The 22,536-nt window shown below is 45.0% G+C and overlaps 1 protein-coding gene across 2 annotated transcripts in view; it reads left to right on the plus strand.

Annotated features, from left to right (window-relative positions):
• The first annotated feature begins 312 nt into the window (after window positions 1-312).
• Window positions 313-22,536, plus strand: part of pi4kb (phosphatidylinositol 4-kinase, catalytic, beta) — a 142,066-nt gene continuing 119,842 nt past the window's right edge. The window contains exon 1 of one of the 2 annotated variants that reach the window (XM_072283496.1): window positions 313-397. The gene's annotated coding sequence lies outside the window, so the exon portion shown is untranslated. The remainder of the gene's footprint in view (window positions 398-22,536) is intronic. The other variant, XM_072283505.1, reaches the window with a different exon arrangement.

Genomic DNA, 22,536 nt, shown 5'->3' on the forward strand with positions numbered 1-22,536 from the left:
GGGGGCATGAGAGTTTAGCAAGAGGCAAAGATTCCCTCAACTATTTGGTGAGAACATTAAAACTCCTTATAAAGCACCTGGAAGAGTGGCAGAGAAGGAGCAAGCAGCTCATGGGGGTTCGATGAAGTGGAGATCCAGCCGCGGTCGGTGCAGCACGCACAACACCAACAAGCAAACTTCGGAAAAGTTTGCGCGTCTTCCCGCAGAAGGGGTTGGGGGCGGGGAGTCGGTGGAGGTGGCTGCTCCGAGCGCATGCGCGAGCGCTGGGGCTTTTGCTCTTGCGCAGTGCAGACGATTTCGGCGCAGGCGCAGAGGCGGCAGTGCCCGCAGTCGGCTGCGAGCAGTAAGGACGATGGCGAGCTGAGAGCAGCGGGTAATTAAAAACACCCACTCCAAGGTCAGTCGAACCGCTTTCTTCGCGCTGTTGGTTGTTTTTGCTTGCTTGTTTTTACAGTACGATGAAACGCCGTGGTGGTGGGGAAACAACATCTTTATGTATATGTGTGAGGGAAGCGACAACCAAACCTGACGGCCTTGACGGAAGTCCCTGCTTACCGCGTCCTCACTATTGGTCGGTGGTCCCTTGTGATGTCAGGGGTACCACAATTGATTGGGGGCTGCGTTGTCCGTCACTTTGATGGACGGGAACGCTACAAGTTAGGTTGCGGTGGGGCAGCGCTCTGAAGTTGCTGACATCGTTTTTTAAAGGGGATGGATGGATGGATGGATGGAGGGAAGGAAATGGGAGCAGTTCAGGTAAAGCAGCTTCCAACCTAGGGTCTTACTCGGCATTTACAAAACAGGCTTTATACCTTCTCAAACACCACCTTATTTACAATGGGGAACATTGGCACTTGCTCTGAGAATAAACATTTAGTGCACATTTGATTTGGAAATCGAGTAATCGGAGCTTAAATACTTAATCTTTCAGTTTCATAATCCAGCTAAGAGTATTGATGTGGGAACCCTTTCGAAAGTGACTTTAAAAGGCACTTATTAAAATAAATGCATACTGTTTTGACAGCTGAACTTGCGGGCCTATAGGTCAGATTGAGGTGGAGGATGTTTTTAATCTGGATGGGAAGGTTAAGAGGTTATGAGCGCTGAAAAGACGTATTTGCGATTCCTGGCCCTGTTCCAATGCCAGGTTCCAATCACTGTACATGGGCAATTAAAATTAACTTGTCTTTATAGTTGATAACGCAGATATTTCTAACGGGATGGGTGCATTCTCAAAACCAGTCAGCACTATCAGGAAATAATGCTCTTTATACTCTTCACTGAGTCATGATTGACGAAGTGTAATTGATATCTCAAACTTTTATATAGGGTCTTATGAAAGTAAGGATCAAATATCATTCATAAATTCATCTTCAGGCTTTTGAGAAACCTCCTGGTATATTTTTTTAATGAAAAAAGTAGTGCAGCAATTCAACAAGGCATACAACCTGAAATTTATACTCTTCGCAGACATCCACAAACCCTGAAGCCCCCCTCCTCCCTTCCATCGCACAAGCAGCAGCCGAACCATCGACCCTCCCCCTCCCCCCACTTGCACCAGCAGAAGCATCGAACACCCCCCCCACGCAAGCAATAAAAAAAAACCCCCGAAGCAACCTTGATCTAGAGTCCATCAAAATTTACAGTCCAAAACCCAGTACTTTAGTACTTCAGACAGGCTGCCTCTCGCCAGCGAGGGAGAGCGAAATGGCTCCTGCAAGAACGAGAGTGGAGACCAGTAACTCACTGCTCCAATGAGCAGTCTTCATCGTTGCTTCCCCAAGCCACCCCTCCCTCCCTCATGTCTCCGGTCTCGATGACCAACAGGCTGTTACTTACCATCAAAGAGAGAGGGAGGATCGGTCCAGTACAGGGGCCTTCTTCTAGCAGTTGTCTCAATGTTTTAGTCTCCCATCAGAATCAGGTTTATTAACACAGACGTATTGTGAATTTTTTTTTTGGCAGCAAGCCATAAAAAAGTTAAAAGTTAGGATAAAGATAAATATTGGAAAAGAGGAATAGAGCGGTAGTGTCCATGGACTGTTCAGATGGCAGAGGGGAAGAAACTGTTTTTAAAATCAATAGGCTTCTGTGTCTGCTGGCAGTAATGAACAGAGGGTCTTTGATGGATGCCACCTTCTTGAGGCATCCCCTTGTGAAGCTTTCTCAGTGGTGAGGACGGTTGTGCCTGTGATGAGCTGCTTGAGTCTACAACTCTCTGCAGCCTCTTTCAATCCTGCACATTGGAGCCTCTGTACCAGATGGTGACACACAATGCTCTCCTCCATACACCTGTGGAAATTTACTAGAGTCCTTGGTGGTCATTGTCTTCACCCCGCCACCACTACTGTGACGTAGGCTGGTGACAGCAGCTCACCTGCGTCCTGTGTCCTGGGCCAGTCCCTCACGTTGTCCCCGGGTGTTGCCCATCTTCTTGGTGTATCCTCCCTCTCCCAGGATGAGGTGTTTGGAGCGTCTGCTGACATTTCTGCTGCTCTGGGTTTCTACGCGATGGTGTTGCTAGTGCCAAGCTCAACCCTCCTCCTTTTGTGGCCGGGGTTGGAAAAGTCCTCAAACTCCTAAACCTCCTCCTCAAAGGGCAGTTAGATATGGACAATTAAATGCTGGCTCGTCCTGCAAAGCCCACATCCCTTGAATGAAAACTTTCTTAAGAAAAAAAGTGGTGAATGTTGTCTTGCACAGTATTGTGGTGATGATATGCTACAGGGACACGGCACATAATGAACAAACGATATGCTACAAGATCCTGTAAGTGACACTGAGTTGGAAGAGTGTGGTTAATTAACTTTTGTTTGCTTGGAGAAAGGATTAGTTCTGTAGGCTGCCCTAGAATTATTGCCCTAGGATCAGGAGGATTGCAGGTTGTTGGTTCGTGCCATTGTAACCGAGCCAATAACATATCTTCTCACATAATCATACACCTCGCATTTTATGTCACCCTGTCAATCTTCAGGCCGTACCATTCCGGGACTTGTGCAGATATTATTTTGTGACTGCGTGTGGCTGTATGTACTGTGTTTTGTAAACACCAAATACTCTGCAGATGCTGGGGTCAAAGCAACACTCACAACACGCTGGAGGAACTCAGCAGGTCGGGCAGCATCCGTGGAAACGATCAGTCAGCGTGTTGTGAGTGCACTGTGTTTTGCACCTTGGCCCCAGAGAAACAATACTTTGTTTAGCAACACAGAAAAATGCTGGAGGAATCTCAGCAGGTTGTGGAAATGAATGAACAGTTGATGATTTGGGCCGAGACCCTTCATCAGGACTGGAAAGGAGGGGGGAAGTTGCCAGAATGAAAAGGTGGGGGTAGCTAGAAGATGGTAGGTGAAGGAAGACAGGTGGGTGAGGAAGGTGAAGGGCAGGAGGATAGCTGGAACGTTTTGTTTAGCTGTATGGTTGAATGACCATAAACTTGAACTTGACGCAATTGAACAGTGGTAACTGCCACAGTGTAGTACCCTCTCCCTTAATGTGATTAGGTTTCTTATTGTCATATACGTTGAGGTACTGTGAACAACTTGTCTTGCACACTGTTAATTAGATAATTTCATTACAACATTACTCAGAGCATTGACAACCTCCAAGGTAAGACAAGAACAGAATGCTGAATAAAGTGTAACAGCTAGCGGGAGAGTGCAGTGCAGGTAGACAATAAGGTTGCAAGGCCATAGTGAGGTTGATTGTAAGGTCAAAAATCAAATTATCATCCTAGGCGACCAACTATTCAGTAGTCTTCAAGCAGCGGGATAGGAGCTGTCCTTGAGCCCGGTGGTACATGCTTTCAGGCTTTTGTATCTTCAGGTCGATGGGAAGAAGGAGGGAGAATGTCCGGGATGAGTGGAGTCTTTGATTATGCTGCCTGCTTTACCGAGGCAGTGAGAAGGACAGAGAGCGTTCATGGAGGGGAGGCTGGTTTCCGTGATGTGCTGAGCAGTGTCCACACCTCTCTGCAGTTTCTTGCGGTCACGGGCTGTGCCAAGCCATTAAGCATCCAGACAGAATGCTTCCTCTGGTCCATCGATGAAGATTAAGAGTCGACAGGGACGTGCCAAATTTCTTGAGCCTCCTGAGGAAGTAGAAGTGTTGGTGAGGTTTCTTGGCTGTGATGTCTTTGTGGTTGGACCAAGATAGGCTGTTGGTGAAGTCCTCAACCCTGTTAACCTCAGCTCTGTTAGGAGCAGGTGCACTGTCTCTCTTTCTGAAGTCAGTGACCTTACTCTTTTGTTCTGTTGATATTGAGGGAGAGGTTGTTGCCATGACACCACGTCTCTTTCCCTTATTCCAAATTATCAGTATTTGATGTACAGTCCAGCATGGTGATATCAACTGCAAACTTGTAGGTGGGGTTTTGTAGACCATGTAGTCATGACATGTAAGGCCCCCAGGCTAGCAAAGAGCAGCAGGAGGGATTGCACGACACAGCAATAAACTGGAAAGGCTGCAATACAAGTTGTGAGGATATTACAGAGATTTGAGGGTTTGTGTAACAAGGAGGGGCTGGTTATCTCGAGACACTTTTCCCTGGACTGAATGAGACTGAAGGGTGAGCTGGTATATGAAATAATGTGGAGCTGCAGTGTTTTTCCCCAGGGCAGTGGAGTCCAATATCAGAGGGCATATTTTGAAAGTGAGAGGGGAAAGGTTTAAAGGAGACAGATGGGAGCAGATTTTTCACCCAGAGGGTGGTGTGTAAATGGAACAAGGTGCCAGAGGAAGGTACATTTATGACATTTAAGGTATCTTTGGACGGGTACCTGGCTAGGAAGGGCTTGAGGAGGTATGTGCTAAACACAGGCAAATAGGACTTGTGTTAGGCATTTTGGTTGGCATGGACAAGATGAGCTGAAAAGCCTGTTTTTCATACTGTATACGACTATCATTTCTGTTTTTGTCCTGAATTATTACGGGAAGCAAGGGAAAGAATTACTATGCCTTTGGTAATGATCTTTATGTCCTCACTGGCCATAAATGTTATTCCTTTGCTCAAGAAAAGGAGTATGGATAACCCTGGGAATTATAGATCAGTGAGTCTTCATTCAGTGGTGGGCAGATTATTGGAGAGGATTCTTAGAGGCGGGATTTATCAGTACTTGGAGAACACTCCCTCTCCTGATGAAGGTTCTCAGCATGAGATGCCAACTGTTTATTCCTCTCATTAGATGCTGCCTGACATGCTGAGTTCCCTCAGCATTTTGTGTGTGTTCCTCAAAGTGGGATTATCTCATTATCCTATTGAATGCTGAATAAGATTAGTGTGGCCCTGAGGCTGAAATGCTCCTAATTTTGTGGAGATGGAGAAGTATTTTGAGTCTGACTATTTTCATTCTGTTGTCCTAAGAGCAGTTGTGATAATAAACCTGATTCTGAAGTGCAATGTATAAAAGGCTCTGGGACTGATGATTGCATAGGAAGGCACAGGGGCACTCAGGCTGAAAACGGGCAAAGGGAGTTAGTTAGCTTTGCAACACTCACAGCACGCTGGAGGAATTCAGCAGGTCGGGCAGCATCCGTGGAAACGTTGACTGATGGTTTCAACAGATGCTGCCCGACCTGCTGAGTTCCTCCAGCGCCTTGTGAGTGTTGCTTTAACTCCAGCATCTGCAGAGTATTTTGTAATTAGATTCGCATCTGGCCGTTGTGAGTCTCTTGATCCCTCAGTCTATATGTTTGTGACCCTAGCCCTAGCTGTTCTGTACTTTCTCTGTAATTGTGGCACTACAAGTTGAAACTCAGTGGTCAGAGCTGGGAGTTGGGGCACTGGAGGCTTGGTAGCTTGTGCTGGAGTTGGATGACTGTCAGTGTGTACGTGTGAGAGGGAGGAAAGTAGCTTGTTTGCTGCTGTTCTGAACATTGTGGGCATGCTATGTTGGTGCAGCAATGTGTGGAGATATTTGTGGGCTGTCCCCAGCACGTCTTTAGGCTGTGCTGGTTGTTAATGCAAATAAAGCATTTGATGTCAGTCAGTCAGTGGGTGCCGTCCCAAATCCGGGGTTGGCGGCTATGCACCTCCATCTTCTTCCACTTTGCGACAGCTTGTTCTTGCTGGCCGCCTTGGCACCGCCTGCCGCCGCCCCCGCCGAACTTGAGCCCGAGGCCGTGTCGGCCTCCAGCCGCGGCTGCTTCTTTGAGCTCGGCCCTTCCTTAGGCAGAGGCCTTGGGCAGGTTCAGGCACACGGTGCAGCGCCCAAGTTCATCATGTCTCTTCTAACTGAGTGCATAGCAAACAATTCGTAGATACGCAGTGCTTTAATCTCTTCCACGGAAGATGGCCGTTGGCTCACAAGGAGTTCATCTGTCCTTTGTCAGGTTTTGTTTTTTTCAGTCCTGCTGGGTGTCCTCACACCCTCCTCACCAGACTAAGTCCAGTGGGGGAGCCGGCCCAAGTCTCCGACCACTTGACCACAGCCCCCGGCCATTTGATGTCCATGTGTTAAATAAATCTGTGTTAAATAAATCTGAACGTGAAAATTCGATATTTACTCTCCTCTATAGATGCTGCTGAGCTCCTCCAGCATTTTGTGTGTGTTGCCATGTTCTGCATTCTCATTGTATTTCCCTTTGTACGACCTTGATGTACTTGTGTCTCTCCAGATACCATTCAAAACAAAGATGATCACTGTTTCTGTGACTCTGGGTCATTGGAGATAGGTGCTAGGTCCAGGACTAGGTAGATGTGGCAATCGGCACTGATAAAGGGTCTCGGTCCAGAACATCAACTGTTTATTCCTCTCCATAGATGCTGCCTGACCTGCTGAGTTCCTCCAGCATTTTGTTTTAGTGACGCAGTGTGGAGCAGGCCCTTCCGGCCCTTCGAGCCACACCGCCCAGCAACCCCCTATGTAACCCTGGCCTAATCAGGGGACAATTTACAATGACCAATTAACCTACTAACCAGTACGCCTTTGGACTGTGGGAGGAAACCGGAGCACCCGGAGGAAACCCACGCGGTCACAGGGAGAACGTACAAACTCCTTACAGAGGACGCTGGGATTGAACTCTGAAATCCGATACCCTGAGCTGTAACAGTGTCACACTAACGTCTACGCTACCTTGGTGCCTGAGTGTGTTTATATGTGTCACTCTGGATTTCCAGCATCTGCAGAATCTCTTGTGTCCAGCATGTCCTTGAGTGATGGCGATCATAAATCAAACCAGGTTTACAGAAATCTAACTCTCCTGACTGGGTGTTTTTATTCCCCCTGGGGACAGCACTGGCAGCCGGTCACCAACTTGACGTTGTTGTTTTCTTCTTTACTGAATGATCAGTGTGTCCTAAGACAATCGATAGTCTGAAGCACAGTGGCCATCATACAACCTGTGGGTGTTTCTGCCAATAACAAGTGCATTGTGCCTAGCAAAGCCTTGATAAATTCTGAATACAGTGAAGGGTCCTTTGTTGATCTGCTCTGCTTGCCATATAGTTGTACACACAGGGAGTAGATGGGCTTTGTTAACATGGAGGACGCCTGGTTCTGCCTCCAGGCTATGCCTACACCCTACTCCTGTGTCTTAAATTTCATAATTAAAATTTTCCATGACTCTGGTTTATTTTGGTAAGGTTGTTCTTGTAGTTTTCCACTCCCCCTCATTACTTTATTCAGACTCTGTCCCCTACCCATTTTACCCCTCACTTCATGCCACTTGCCAAGAGGCTTCATGTCAAGTGGGTCGATAGCTTTAAATTCACTGGCGTTAGTTAGCATATCAGAAGATCTGTCCTGGGACTAGCACCTGAGTGCCATTACAAAGAAGGAACTGTAGTGCCTCTCCTTTCTCGAAGTTGCACAGATTCGCACGTCACCTGAAAATTTTACAAACTTCTGTTGATGCACAGTGAAGAGTGATTGCTTGCCTGGCAGTTGGCCTGATATGGAAACAGCGATGCCCAGGAACAAAACCCTCAGAAAGTGGTGGATACACCCCAGTCCATTACGTGCAAAGCCCTCTCCACCAGTGAAAATATCTACAAGGAGCACTGCCACAAGAAAGTGGCATCCATCATCAAGGGCCCCCACCACCCTGGCCATGCACTCTTCTCACTAATGCAATCGGGAAGCAGGTCCAGGGGCCCAGGGTCCGGAACAGTCATTACCCCTCAACCACCAGGCTGCTGAGCCAGAGTGAATTAACTTCACTCTCCAACCCTCAATTCTGAACTGATTCCACAACCTACACGCTCACTGTGTTGCCTGGGGACTAAATTATTGGCCTGGCACAAGATGAACCTACCTCATCTGCAGGAAAGAACTGTCGGATGGTTTACATCTGGCAGCACGGGTGCTGTCGGGATGCAGTTCCGTGGCCCCTGCCAGTGCAGCATAGTGCTGGGAGTGTCAGGTTAAGGATAATCTTCCTCCAACTCTTGATTTTTCCAAAGTAATTTAAAAACAAAATGTCTTTAAAAGTGATACTAAACCTGATTCTGTTCCTGCAACCAATGGTACTGGTACTTGTTATCTATGACAATTCCTTCCATCTCTCCCCAACTCATCTGATCACCCTATCCTACCTCTTTCTTATTGGGATTAATTTGAAATGAACTCTTGCCAAGCCAAACTGTGGAAAAACCCTGTGCTCGCTGTGTAGATTTGAATCAGCCAAGCATCGAGGGCATCTTCAAAAGGTGATGCCTCAAAAAGGCAGCATCTGTCATTAAGACCCCCATCATCCAGGACATGCCGTCTCATTGCTACAGAAAGTTGTAAACTTTTCTAGCTCCATTGTGGACACTTGCCCCGCCCCCCCCCCCCCCCCAGCTTCAAGGGCACCTTCAGATGGCAAAACCTCAAAGGCAGCATCCATCATTAAGGACCCCCATCATGCAGGACGTGCCCTCTTAATGCTGCCATCAAGGTGGTGGTACTGAAGCCTGTATACACACACTCAACATTTCAGGAACAGCTTCTTCCCCTCCACCATCAGATTTCTGAATGGGCAATGAACCCATGTACACTACCTCACTTTTTTTTTCTTCTTTTGCTCTCCTTTTGCACTAACTTAATTTTTAATATATATTTCTTATTGCAATTTATAGCTTTTATTAGATATTGCACTGTATTGCTGCTGTAAAACAACAAACCTGATTCTGATTCTAATTCAATGTCATTCAGACAGTGAACTAATCCCACACATTACTGGTGATTGAATACGAATTTGTTCCAGTATATAGAGTTTCATGAGGGAAGGAAGAACCTCTGGTCTGACATATCCTGCAGTTGAATATTTCAGAATCAGGTTTAATATCACTGGCATATGTTGTGAAATTTGTTGTTTTGTGTTAGCAGTATATTCATGGTTCAAAGGTACATTTAATGTCAGAGAAATGTATACAAAGTCCCCCCAGCTCTGCCCACCCACACATAAGCTGCAGCAAAGCAACGATCCCCCCCTCCCACACCAGCAAAAAAAAGCATTGGTGCTCCCCCCCCCCCCACTGAGCACTCAAGTATGCAGCAAAGCATCAATAAAGACACAGACTTGCTGTACCCCAAAGACTACTCATTCACCCGGTAATTTAACATACCTCTATCCCTCCCCCTCCCCTTTCCCCCCCTCTCTCCCCTCTCGGGAAAAAGAAGTGTCTCTGTTGGAGGTGTTATTATTTATTGCAATACATAATAATAAAAACTATAAATCACAATAAGAAGTATATAAGTAGAGCAAAAAGAGAGAAAGGAAATACTGAGGTAGTGTTCATGGGTTCAGAAATCTGTTGATGGAGGGGAAGACGCTGTTCCTGAGATATCGAGTGTGTGTATGCAGGCTCCTGTACCTCACCTTGAGTGTAGCAATGAGAAGAGAGCATGTCCTGGCTGATAGGGATCCTTAATGACGGATGTTGCCTTTTGAGGCATCGCCATTTGGAGGTGTCCTTGATGCTGGGGAGGCTAGTGCCCATGATGGAGCTGGCAAAGTTTACAACTTCCTGCAGTTTTGTCTAAAAATCCTGTGCAGTGACCCTTCCATGTCAGACAGTGATTCAGCCAGTTAGAATACTTTCCACAGTACAGTTGTAGAAATTTGTGAGTATCCTTGGTGACATACGAATTCTCCTCAAACTTCTAATAAAGGCATGCTGCTGTCGTGTCTTTGTGTAATTGCATCAGTATGTTGGGCCCAGGATAGATCTTCAGAGATGTTGACACCCAGGGATTTGAAACTGCTCATACTTTCCACTTTTGATCCCTCGATGAGCACTGGTGTGTGTTCCCTCAACTTCCCCTTCCTGAAATCCACAATCAGTTCCTTGGTCTGACTGATGTTGAGTGCAAGCTTGTTGCTGTATGTCTCCTCATCACCATCTGAAATTCTGCCAACAGTAAGTGTGTCATTGGCAAATTTGAGTGTGCCTAGCCACCAGTCGTGTGTGTAGAGAGAGTAGTGGGCTAAGCATGCATCCTTGAGATGTGTCAGTGTTGATTGTCAGAGAGGGGGAGATGTTATTTCCCATTCACACAGACTGTGGTCTCCCAGTGAGGAAATCAAGGATCCAGTTACAGATGGAGGGATGGAGGTCCAGGTTTTGGAACTGGTTGATTAGAACTGAGGGTGTGATAGTGTTGGGCACTGAGTTGTAGACAATAAACAGCAGTCTGATGTATATATTGTGATTGACAAGGCTGAGTGGAGAGCCAGTGAGACTGCATCCACTGTAGACCTATTGGGGTGATAGGCAAATTGTAGTGGGTCCAGGTCCTTTGGCAGAAATTGTTTCCCACCACCTAATTGATTTTATGTGCACTCCCCAACAGTTCTTGGCCAATAACAGTGGCCTTTTACTCAGTTGCTGAATGTCGATCTTACTTGCAAGACCAATGGATAATGCACACTTCTGATTGTCCCTTGAGTGTGCTGCTGTCTTATACTGCTAAAGCCTGTGTGGCAAAATTGCTGTAGTCTGGGAATTCCAGGTCTTGACCCACCAGCAATGGAGGGACAATAATAGATAACCAAGACAGGCTTTACTCTCACCACCATTAAGTACATCTACACCAGGGGTTCCCAACTGTTTTTATGCCATGGACCAATACTATTAAACAAGGGATCTGTGGATCCCAGGTTGGGGACTACTGATTTACACAGAGCACTCTTGCAGGAAAGAGCATCCATCATCAAGGTCCCCCAACATTCAGGCCATATTCTCTTTTTGCTGCTTCCATGAGAAAGAAGGTATGGGAGCCTCAGGATTCACATCACCAGGTTCAGGAACAATTATTACCCCTCAACCATCAGACTCCTGAACCAAAGGGGATAACTTCATTTGCTCCATCACTGAGCTTTTCCCAACCTATAAACTCATTTTCAAGAACTCTTCATCTTATGTTTCGATATTTATTGCTCATTTATTTATTATTTCTTTTGTATTTGCACAATTGTATATTGGATGTTTGTCTGTCTTGTTGGGTGAGGTCTTTCATTCTAATATGTTTCTTGGAATACTAGAAAAATATGCTCACTAGAAAATGATTATCAGGGTTGTACGTGGTGCCACATATGTATTTTGATAATCAATTTACTTTGAACTTCTGGTAACTTTCCAAGGCAGGGCAGTTTACAGTTTGGAGGATTTGCTGGTGGTAAGATTTGGCATGTTGCCCAAAACATTGACAAACATATAGAAGAAGATATCTTAACTGGTTGCATTGTAGCCTGGTATGGAAACGCCAATGTCCAGGAACGAAAAAGCCAATAAAACGTGGTGGATACAGTCCAGTCCATTACAGGCAAAGCCCTCTACACCACTGTAATCAGCATTCATCACCAAGAACCCTCGCCATCCAGGCCATGCTCTTTTTTTCCACTGCTACCATCAAGCGCTATGTACAGGAGCCTCAAGTCCCAACCACCAGGTTCAGGAACAGTTATTACCCCTCAACTGTCAGCTTTCTGAACCAGTGTGGATAACTTCACTCACCACAGCTCTAAACTGATTTCACAACCTACACTTTCAAGAGCTCTATAACTCATGTTCTCAGTAGTAGTTTTTTTATTTGCATAATTTGTCTTATTTTACATATTAGTTGTTTGGTCATCTTTATGTATAGTTTTTCTTAAATTCCACTGTATTTCTTTATTTTTCCTGTAAATGCCTGCAAGAAAACAATTCTGAAGGAATGTTCTGGGGACATCTATGTACTTTGATAATAAATTTACTTTGACTTTGGTGGTGTTCCCCTTTGCAGTAAAGGTTGTAAGTTTGTAATGTGCTGCAGAAGACTTGATGTGAGGTTACTTCTTGCTGTTTGCAGGATGCATACTCGCATCTCGCAGCATTTGCAGGATACAGACTCGCATCTTGTGCTGCCTGCAGGGTCCAGCCACACCGAGGCAGCAGTGAAGCAAGCTGTTGATCAGGGTAGTGAATGTGGAGTCACTGAGGGAATCCAGTTATCCTGAGTAGTGTTGTGCTCCTTGAGTCAGAATCAGAATCAAGTTTATTGTCACTGGCATGTGTCGGTGAAATTTGTTGTTTTGCAGCAGCCGTACATAATAAAAACTAAATTACAATAAGGATATATAAAAATAAATTTAATAAACACTGCAAAAAGAGAGGGAAAATCGTGAGGTAGTGTTCATGGGCTTGTGCATTCAGAAATCTGATGGAAGAGGGGAAGAAGATATTTTTGAATTGTTGAGAGTGTGTCTTCAGGCTCCTGTACCTCCTCCTTGACAGTAGCAATGAGAAGAGGGCATGTCGCAGATAGTGAGGGTCCTTCATGATGGATATCCTTTTTGAGGCATCACCTTTTGAAGATGTCCTCTGTGCTGGGGAGGCTCGTGCCCATGATGGAGCTGGCTGAATTTGCAACTTTCTGCAGCTTTTTCTGATCCTGTGCATTGGCTCCTCCATGCCTGTTGGTGATGCGAGTAGTCAGAATGGTCTTCGCGATGCATTTGTAGAAATTTGTGGCAGTGGATGTCGAGTCTTGAAGCCTGTTGTGGCACAAGTGCTTCTACATTCATAGCATCTGATTGTGCTGGTAACTGGTTCATCAGGAGATTACAATGATATAGTTATGTTGATATTTCCTTTTGTGGGGAAGGAACATCTACCTTTCATTTCCCTCTGTGGGGTTGATTGATCTCCTTTGTAGAGAAAGAAAGAGCAGTGAGTTTCCTGAACTGGACAGCACTTCACTCTATTATCGTTACCTTCCTGTAGAATATTCTTCCGTTCAAAGTAAATTTATTATTAAAGTATTACTATATACTACCTTGAGATTCATTTTCTTGCAGATTTTATTCTGTGCATGTCTGCAAAATTATGAAACCCAAAGCATACTTAAATAATAAATTTTTAAGTTTTTATCCTCCATTTTACCATTCCTCTTGAATTTTAAAGTAAATTTATCATCGGAGTGTATATATTACCATGAGAATAATTTTCTTGCAGAATAAAAAGAGAAATACAATAGATTTTACAAAAACTATACATCAACTAAGACACGAACCAACCAGTGTGCAAAAGAAAGCAAACTGTACAAATTAAATCAATACTGAGAACAGGAGTTGTAAAGAACCCGTGAGAGTTCAGAGTTTCTGAACAGTTTCTGTGGGACCTAACACTCCTGAACCTCCTGCCCAGTAGTAGTAGTAGAGGCCGTCTCTCTAAGCACCAGACAGCCTGTGGTGGTCTGTATTTAGCCAGGTCTAGCATTCTCAGCTTGCAATGTTGCAGTCCTCAATTATTTACATCCTCGTTGTTGCTGTTTTTGTCCTCTGCATAAGCTCCGTACACAGCAGCTCAACACATTGCTTACATCAGTTCCAGCATGGACAATGGAATCACGAGGAAATCTGCAGATGCTGGAATTTCAAGCAACTTTATGGACAATGGAAGCTGAGATAGCGACAGTACTGGAGTGGCTGCTCATCCTGGAAAGAGAGTGAAACAGTTCACCTCCCCCCCCCCCACCCCCGCACTCCTTTGTTCCTTTGGTAATCTCCTCCTCTGCCCGTAAAGACTCTGCGAGCATTTTGAAATAGAAGGAGGCATTTACAGACATCCCACCCTGCAAAAACTCATTTCAGGGAGGTAGCACCATCAATTTGTGGGAGACTTCCGGGAGAAGTGGGATGTCTGCAATAGAGTAGCTCCTTAGCAGCTAGCCAGCTAGTTTAAATAACGTTAGCTATGCTAATGAATGAATGACACCTGTTAAACTCACCTCAACACGTCTTTTACAGTTTTAACCCCCCATGGGCAATAGAAAAGTCATTGTTGCAAACAGTGCAGCGAGCAACACTGTCATTATTTTGACCCCTGTTAGGCAGGGGGACACTTTAATGTAGTCTGGGGTGACGTACGTTTTATATTTTTTTGGAACACTCTGCCATGGTGCGCTCTCACTCGCTTTCTCTCTCGCTCTCTTTCATGCTCTCTCTTGCTTTCTCTCGCTCGCTCTCAAAAAAATTGATTTCCGTGATATTGTATATAATTTGCGGGCATCAGGGAGCCACTATTAATATGCGGGAGACTCCCAGAACTTGCTGGAGACTCCCGGAACTTCCGGGAGAGGTGGGATGTCTGCATTTAGTTCTAGCAAGTGCCCTCAACCAGTTAATCTGACTGCCTCTTCAGATACTACCTCAAGTGTTTTGTAACTAGCGAAGTTATGGAGATACAGGCCCTTCAAATCCACATCATCTAAAAACCTTAAGAGATTCTGCAGATGCTGGAAATCCTGAACAGCACACACAAAATGCTGGAGGAACTCAGCAGGTCAGGCAGCATCTGTGGAGGGGAATAAATAGTCGATGTTTTGGGCCAACTATCAACCCCTCATTTAAAAGATAACAGATTTAAAAGCAGCATACACAGAAAATGCTGGTGGAACGCAGCAGGCCAGGCAGCATCTATAGGAAGAGGTACAGTCGACGTTTTGGGCCGGGATCCTTCATCAGGACACTGTTCCACCAGCATTTTTTGTGTGTGTGTTGCTTGAATTTCCAGCATCTGCAGATTTAAAAGATCAGCTTTATTTTTCACTTGTACATTGAAACATCAGTGAAATGTGCTGGGAAAGCCCTCAAGTGTTGCCATGCTTCTGGCACCAGGATAGCAAGTCTACAACTCATTACTCTAACCCGTAATTCTTTGGAACGTGGGAGGAAACCAGAGCACTCAGTCACGGGGAGAACATACAGGACTTGAACCGGATCTTGCAGCGGACGCGGTAAAGTGTTGTGCTAACCACTGCCCTGCCATGCCACCTGTGTACACTAATCCAATGTCAGTCTCACTTTTTATTCTCTCCATGTATTCCTCAACTCCCACCCTGCATTCTGCCCTCACTACACACTGAGGCCAATTTACAGTGGCTAGAATCAGTTCATGATGATTGTGGCCTCCTGTGTATCGGTGAGACCCGATGTAGATTGGGAGACCGCTTTACCGAGCACCAACGCTCCGTCTGCCAGAAAACTAGTGATCTCCCAGTGGCCACCTGGATGGTGGCAGAGAGCTTGGTAGTCTCAAGGCCTGGGAGAAGAAGCTGTTATCCCTGTGGCATCTTTATGTTCTCCCTGTGACCACTTTGATTTTCCTTCAGTGCTCTGCTTTCCTCCCACATCACGAGGGTAGGGCATGCGGGTCGGGTAAGCTGGTCAGAAAGGGGGGCTGGTGTAAATATTCCTGTCTACATCAATGGGCGAGAGGGTTGAGAGCTTCAAGTTCCCAGGGTTAGGAGATGAAATCTCAATGTTGTATAATGTATGCATACTTTGATAATAAATGTACTTTGAGCTTAGACCATCATCAATAGCCTTTCCTGCTCCAACCAGGTGCACACCACAGTCAAGTCAACTCACTCAATGCCTCTACTCAGGAGGCTAAAGAAATTCTCTCAGGTGAGACTTGACCCGTTGAGTTCCCCATTGGCTCTTACCAGTTTTATCAATGCACTTTGGATGCATCACTGCTTGGTATGTTCTACATGTGATTGTAAGAACCTACAGAGTCGTGGACACGGCTCGGCACATCACAGCAACCAGACTCCCCTCCATGAACTTCGACTGCACTTCCTGCTGCCTCTGTAAAGCCCAGAGACACCACCCATCCCTGACATTCTCTCTCTTCCCCACTCCCATCGGAAAGAAGCTACAAAAGCCTGAAAGTATGGACCACCAGGCTCAAGGACATCTTCTACCCCACTGTTACCAGACTCTTGAATAGACCTGTTGTATGATAAGATTAGATGATTAGATTAGATTAGATACGATCTTGGCCTCGCATTCTACCACGTTAACATCTTGCACTTTATTGTTTACCTGCACTGTGCTTTTTCGGTAGCTTTTATACTTTGTTCTATAATGTTTTTTGACATTGTTATTGGTTTATTATTATCACATGTACAGTGAAAAGGTTTTCTTGCATACAGTTCATACAGATCAAATCATTACACAGCACATTGAGGCAGTACAAGGTAAAACAACAACCATATAGAATATTGTCTGTCTCCCATTTCACTTTGTCCCCTTAGGCTACCTGGCTTGACATGTCTATCATCTTTCACTCCTTCCCCTCTTCAGTAGGGGATCCCATCTCATCAGTCTCCTTTTCCTCTTTGTACTGGCCATCTCATCTCTCCCCTCTCGCTTCTGATAGAACAATATAGCAAAATACAGGTCCTTCGACCCATGATGTTGTGCTTTCACTTTTACCTATTTCAAGATCGATGTAACGTAGGGTTTTGAGCTGAAATGTCAGCAATTCCTTTACCCCCATAGATTGATTTGCTGTGTTCCTCTTCCTCTAACAGATCGTTTTCTGAACTCAACACTGAACTGATTTCACAACCTACAGTCTCACTTTCAAGGACTCTAGAATTCGTGTTCTCAGTTTTTATTATCTATCTGTCTGTATCATTTTGCTCATTGTGTGTGGTGCGTGGCCAAGTGGTTAGGGCGTTGGACTAGCGATCTGAAGGTCGTGGGTTCAAGCCTCGGCTGAGGCAGCATTTGTGTCCTTGAGCAAGGCTCTTAACCACACAATGCTGCAGTCTACCCAGCTGAGAATGGGTACTGGCAAAAATGCTGGGGGTTAACCGCGTGATAGACTGGCGTCCTATCCGGTGGGGGGAGTCTTCTTCTCTCAGTTGCTTCACGCCACGGAAACCAGCATAAGCACCAGCCTGATGGGCCACAAGGCTTGTGACAGACTTTAATCTTAATCTTTTTGTTCATTGGTTGTTTGTCAGTCTTTGTCTAGTTTATCACTGGTTGTCTCGTATTTCTTTGCCCTACTGTGAATGCCCACAAGAAAATGAATCTTTATGGTGACATATGCTGTGCATGCTTCAATAATAAATTTACTTTTAACATACAGGCTTTTGGCATACAGGTAGATGGCAGGAGAATTGGGATGAGTCAGTGGGCAGAATAGATTCCAGGGAAGTAGCTGGGAAATGCTGAGAGCCAGCATCAACAAAGGGATAAATGGCCTTTCTCAAATGTTGTAGGAAAATGTAATACCTTATATCTGTTCGAGTAGCCTCCAACCTGATAGCATTCACATCGATCTCTCTAACTTCCAGTAATTTCGCTGCCCCATCCACTTCTTTCTCTTTTTTTCCATTCCCCATTCTGGTTCCACTGTCATCTCCTATCAGATTTCTTCTCCAGTCCTTTATCTCTTCCACCTAACCCCTCCCAGCTTCTTCCTTCAGTCCCCCCTCCCCCTCACCTGTCACCTACCGTCTTTTCCTCCTTCCCCTCCTGCTGCCTTCTTATTTTGGCTTCCAGCCCTTTTCTTTCCAGTCCTGCTGAAGGGTCTCTGACCGAACATCGACACTTTATTCCGTTCTGTAAATGATTCCTGACTTGCTGAGTTCCTCATGTATTTTGTGTGTGCTCCAGCATCTGCAGAATCTTTTGTGTTTCAGAAAATCTGAAGGTGGTCAGTTGTCACTCAGCTGTCAGTTTGAAAAGCAGCTTGCTTGGTTTTGTAACACTGTTCTGGTACTGCCTTCCGCAGCAGCCTGCGTTTCGTGGGCCTGTGATTTGCAGCCGCTTGTTTGAGTGCTGGTCACCAAGCTCCCATTCATCAGTGTGCTACAATTGCGGCCGTGTCCCAAAGCCTGTCGCTCAGCACCGAGTGCAATCTTGAGTTGGGTGTTAAAAGCAAAAGTGTATGGCGAGCTCATGTGCAACTCGGTCAGCGAGAGAGGTTTTCTGCAGCTGAACACAAACATAGACATAGAACAGTACAGGCCCTGCGGCCCACAATGTTGTGCCTACTCCAAGTTCAAACTAACCCTTCCTTCCCATATAGCTGACCACTTTTCTGTCATCCATGTCCCTAATGTATCTGCCTCTACCACCACCCCTAGATGATGGAACCAGAACAGTATAGTCCATTAACCCATGGTGTTCTGCTGACCTTTTAACCTACTCCGAGGTCTACCTTATCCTTTCCTCCCACTTGTCACCCGTACAGGAGCATAGACTGCTGACAGCAGCTTGCAGGGTCCTCTGTCCTGTCCTGGAGAGGACTCAGAATTAAACATCCAGGGATATCAGGTAATACAGAAGGATAGGCAGGAAGGTAAGGGAGGTGGGGTAGCACTCTTAGTAAAGATGAGATCAGGACGGTAGTGAGAGACGATATAAGATCTAAGAAGCAGAATGTTGAATCCATCTGGGTAGAGATTAGGAATAATAAAAGGAAAAAAAATCACTGGTGGGAGTTGTCTACAGCCCACCGATTATTAACATTACAGTGGCACAGGCAATAAACACAGAAATATCTGAGGCATGTAAGAATGGAGCAGCAGTTATCATGGGGGACTTTAACTTACACATAGATTGGGTAAATCTAGTTGGTTGAGGCTGTCTTGAAAAGGACTTCATAGAATGCATATGTTATAGCTTTCTTGAACAGCATGTTGCTGAACCTGCAAGGGAACATGCTATCTTGTATCTGGTCCTTTGCAATGAGACGGGTAAAATTAGTGATCTTCTAGTTGGAATCCTATTGGAAAAAGTGATCACAGTATAACTGAGTTTCTGATACAAATGGAGGGTGCAATAGTTTTATGTAAGACCAGTGTATTATGCCTAAACTAGTGAGACTACAATAGGATGAGGGAGGAGTTGGATAGTGTAGACTGGGAACACAGGCTATATGGTGGGATGGTTAAAAGCAAGGATAGTAAGTGTAGGGAAATAAAGGAAGACATCAAAGTAAAAGCTCATGTGTACAAAGTTGCCAAGAGTCATGGGAAACTGGAAGATTGGGAAAAGGTTAAAGAACACCAAAGAGTCACTAAGTGAGCAATAAAGAAGGGGAAGATAGATTATCAAAATAAACCAGCACAAAATATAATACGGATAGTAAAAGTTTTTATGATTATATAAAGCGGAAAAGGGTGGCCAAAGTAAACATAGGTCCCTTGGAGGACGAGAAGGGGGAATTGATATTGGGTAATGAGGTAATGACCAAGGCTTTGAATGACTGTTTTGTGTCGGTTTTCATGGTGGAGGACACGTCTAACATGCCGAAGAGAGATGATATGGATGCAATGGGAGGTGAGGACCTCCATACAATAGTATCACTAAAGGGGTAGTTCTGAGCAAACTTGTGGACCTAAAGATAGACACGTCCCTTGGTACTGATGGAATGCATCCCAGGGGACTGAAAAAAATGGCAGAGGTTATCTTTGAGGCTTTGGTGATAATTTACCAAAATTCTCTGGACTCTGGGCAGGTCCTGGCAGATTGGAATAAGGTAAATGTCGTGCCACTGTTCAGAAGAGGATGTAGGCAAAAGGCAGGTAACTGTAGGCCAGTTAATACAACATCTGTAGTTGGGAAAATGCTTGAAGCTATCATTAAAGAAGAACTAGGGGGGCATCTGGAAAGAAATGGATCCATCAGGCAGAGGTGGCATGGATTCAGCAAAGGCAGGTCCTGTTTGACAAACTTACTGGAGTTGTTTGAAGAGATAACAAGTGCAGTGGTTAGAGGGGAAGAGATCGACGTTATTTACTTGGATTTCTAGAAGACGTTCAATAAGCTGCCACATAAAAGACTTATCCATAAGATAAGGATGCATAGAGTTTGGGGTGATGTATTAGCATGGACAGAGAATTGGTTAACTAATAGAAAGCAGAGAGTTGGGATACATGGGTGTTTCTCTGTTTGGTAATCAGTGGTGAACGGTGTGCTGCAGGGGTCGGTGCTGGGTCTGCAACTGTTCACGATATACATTAACAATCTGGAAGGGGGGACCGAGTGTAGTGTATCTTAAGTTTGCTGATGACACTACATTGAGTGGAAAAGGAAATTGTGCAGAGGATACAGAGAGTCTGCAGAGAGATATAGATAGGTTTAAATGAGTAGGCAAGATGGAGTACAATGTTGGTAAATGTGAGGTCACCCATTTTGGAAGGAAAGATTGAAGATCAGATTATTTAAATGGTGAAAGATTGCAGCATGCTGCTGTGCAGAAGGTCTTGGGAGTGCTTGTGCATGAATCGCAGAAGGTTGGTTTGGGGGTGCAGCTGGCTATCAAGGCAAATGGAATGTTGGCCTTCATTGCTAAAGGGATTTAATTTAAGAGCCGGGAACTGTACCTGGAGTACTACAAGCAGTTCTAGTCTGCTTACTGGAGGAAGGATATACTGGCTGTGGAGGCTGTGTGGAGAATGTGCACTAGGTTGATTCCAGAGATGAGGAGAGATTGTCACCTGGGACTGGAATTCAGAAGGATGAGACGGGATCTTGCAGAAACACGTAATTATGAAAGGGGTAGATAGAGGCAGTTTCCACTGGTAGGTGAAACTAGAACTAGGGGACATAGCCTCAAGATTTGGGGGAGTAGGTTTGTAAACGTAACTTTGCTAGATCAAATAACGACAGCACAAAAAGATTGTTACTTATCTTTTCACCCGTTTATTTCTTTGAGCTCAGCCGGCGAGTGAACTTAGACCCGACATCAGGGGCAGATCCTTTCTCATCTCCCCAGCGGTTCTGCAAGTTCAATGCCCGATGTCAGAATTGTCAGAAGTTATAAGGCCACTGATACAAAAGAACAATCAGTTTGATAACCATTCCGGTCAAGTCAATGGACTATTGTTACAGAGAACAATCAGTTTGATAACTATTCCGGCCAAGTCAATGGACTATTGATACAAAAGTACAATCAATTTGTTAGACACTCCAGCCACCTTAATTAAAGAAAAGAATGTCCTACCTGGTTTGCTGGAGCCACAACTTAATTACAAAGATAAGAACATCGGTCAAATTTATGCTTTAATTAGGAAAGGAATGTTCTGTCCAATTTCCATTAGGCACTGCCTTTTGTCAAAATCAAAAGGTGTGAAAAGCCCAGAGACATCTGACGTGGATCTGGGCAAACCCTAATTATCTTGCTCCAAAGAAGGCAGCTGTGAGACATTATTCAAGCACACTATAATAATCTGCAGATGCTGGGGTCAAAGCAACACTCACAACACTTCGTCCTGACAAGGGGTTCTGGCCCGAAACGTTGACCGATCTTTTCCACGGATGCTGCCCGACCTGCTGAGTTCATCCAGCATGTTGTGAGTGTTGATTCAAACACACTGCAGTCACAGACATAGTCAGTACTGAATCCATTGTTTACAGGAATCTTGAGAATCCCCCTTTCCCTTAAACTTTATCAGATTTAGGATGTTGGTAAGGAGGAACTGCTTTTCCTAGAGAGTGATGAATCTGTGGAATTCTCTGCCCAGTGAAGCAGTGGAGGCTACCTCAGTAAATATATTTAAGACAAGGTTGGATAGATTTTTGCATGGTAGGGGAATTAAGGGTTATGGGGAAAGGGCAGGTAGGTGGAGATGAGTTCATGGTCAGATTAGCCATGATCTTATTAAATGTTGGAGCAGGTTTGACGGACCAGATGGTCAGTCTGGTGGTGATTCTGGATAATAAAAGGTTGATTAGTCCTGTGGCTTCTGCTTTCACCATATGTCTTCTAGGTGAAGGTCCTTCCTCTCCCAGGGATGAGGCCTTTGGATGGGGCTGCTAGCCCTATGTCCAACCCTCCTCCTTGCACAACTGGGCTTGGGACCGTCTGTGGCGAAGTTCTCTCCCATGTGGCCCTCCATTTTCTTACATCCTGTGCCTATGTAAAAGTCTTTAAAATGGGGGTATGGATTGTACATTGCCAACACAATGATCTTTTTTGATAAGTGACTCTTGCATATAGTATATTTCACAATTTATTTGACGTTGCTGTAATTGGATTATAGTGGGTATAACCGACTTTGCTGGATTGCACAGTGCTGCAGTTATCTGGTATTAATGGACCATTAAATTCTGGTGTTATGAAAGAGTCTCTCAGAAAGGCACTCTGGGCTGATGTTGTTGGGATTTAGAGTGTAATTTATATCCTTTTCACTTCAGCTCTGCAGACTAATCAACAGGATGAGTGGAGGTTATAGCCTCCCGGACTGGGATTGGAAGGGTCATTTTAAACTCCATAACAGGCAGATGGTGTATTGGTGGGAGCTGATTAAAATGTTTGACATT

The sequence above is a fragment of the Mobula birostris genome, chromosome 2 (assembly GCF_030028105.1).
Source record: "Mobula birostris isolate sMobBir1 chromosome 2, sMobBir1.hap1, whole genome shotgun sequence".
Classification (NCBI taxonomy): Eukaryota; Metazoa; Chordata; class Chondrichthyes; order Myliobatiformes; family Myliobatidae; genus Mobula; species Mobula birostris.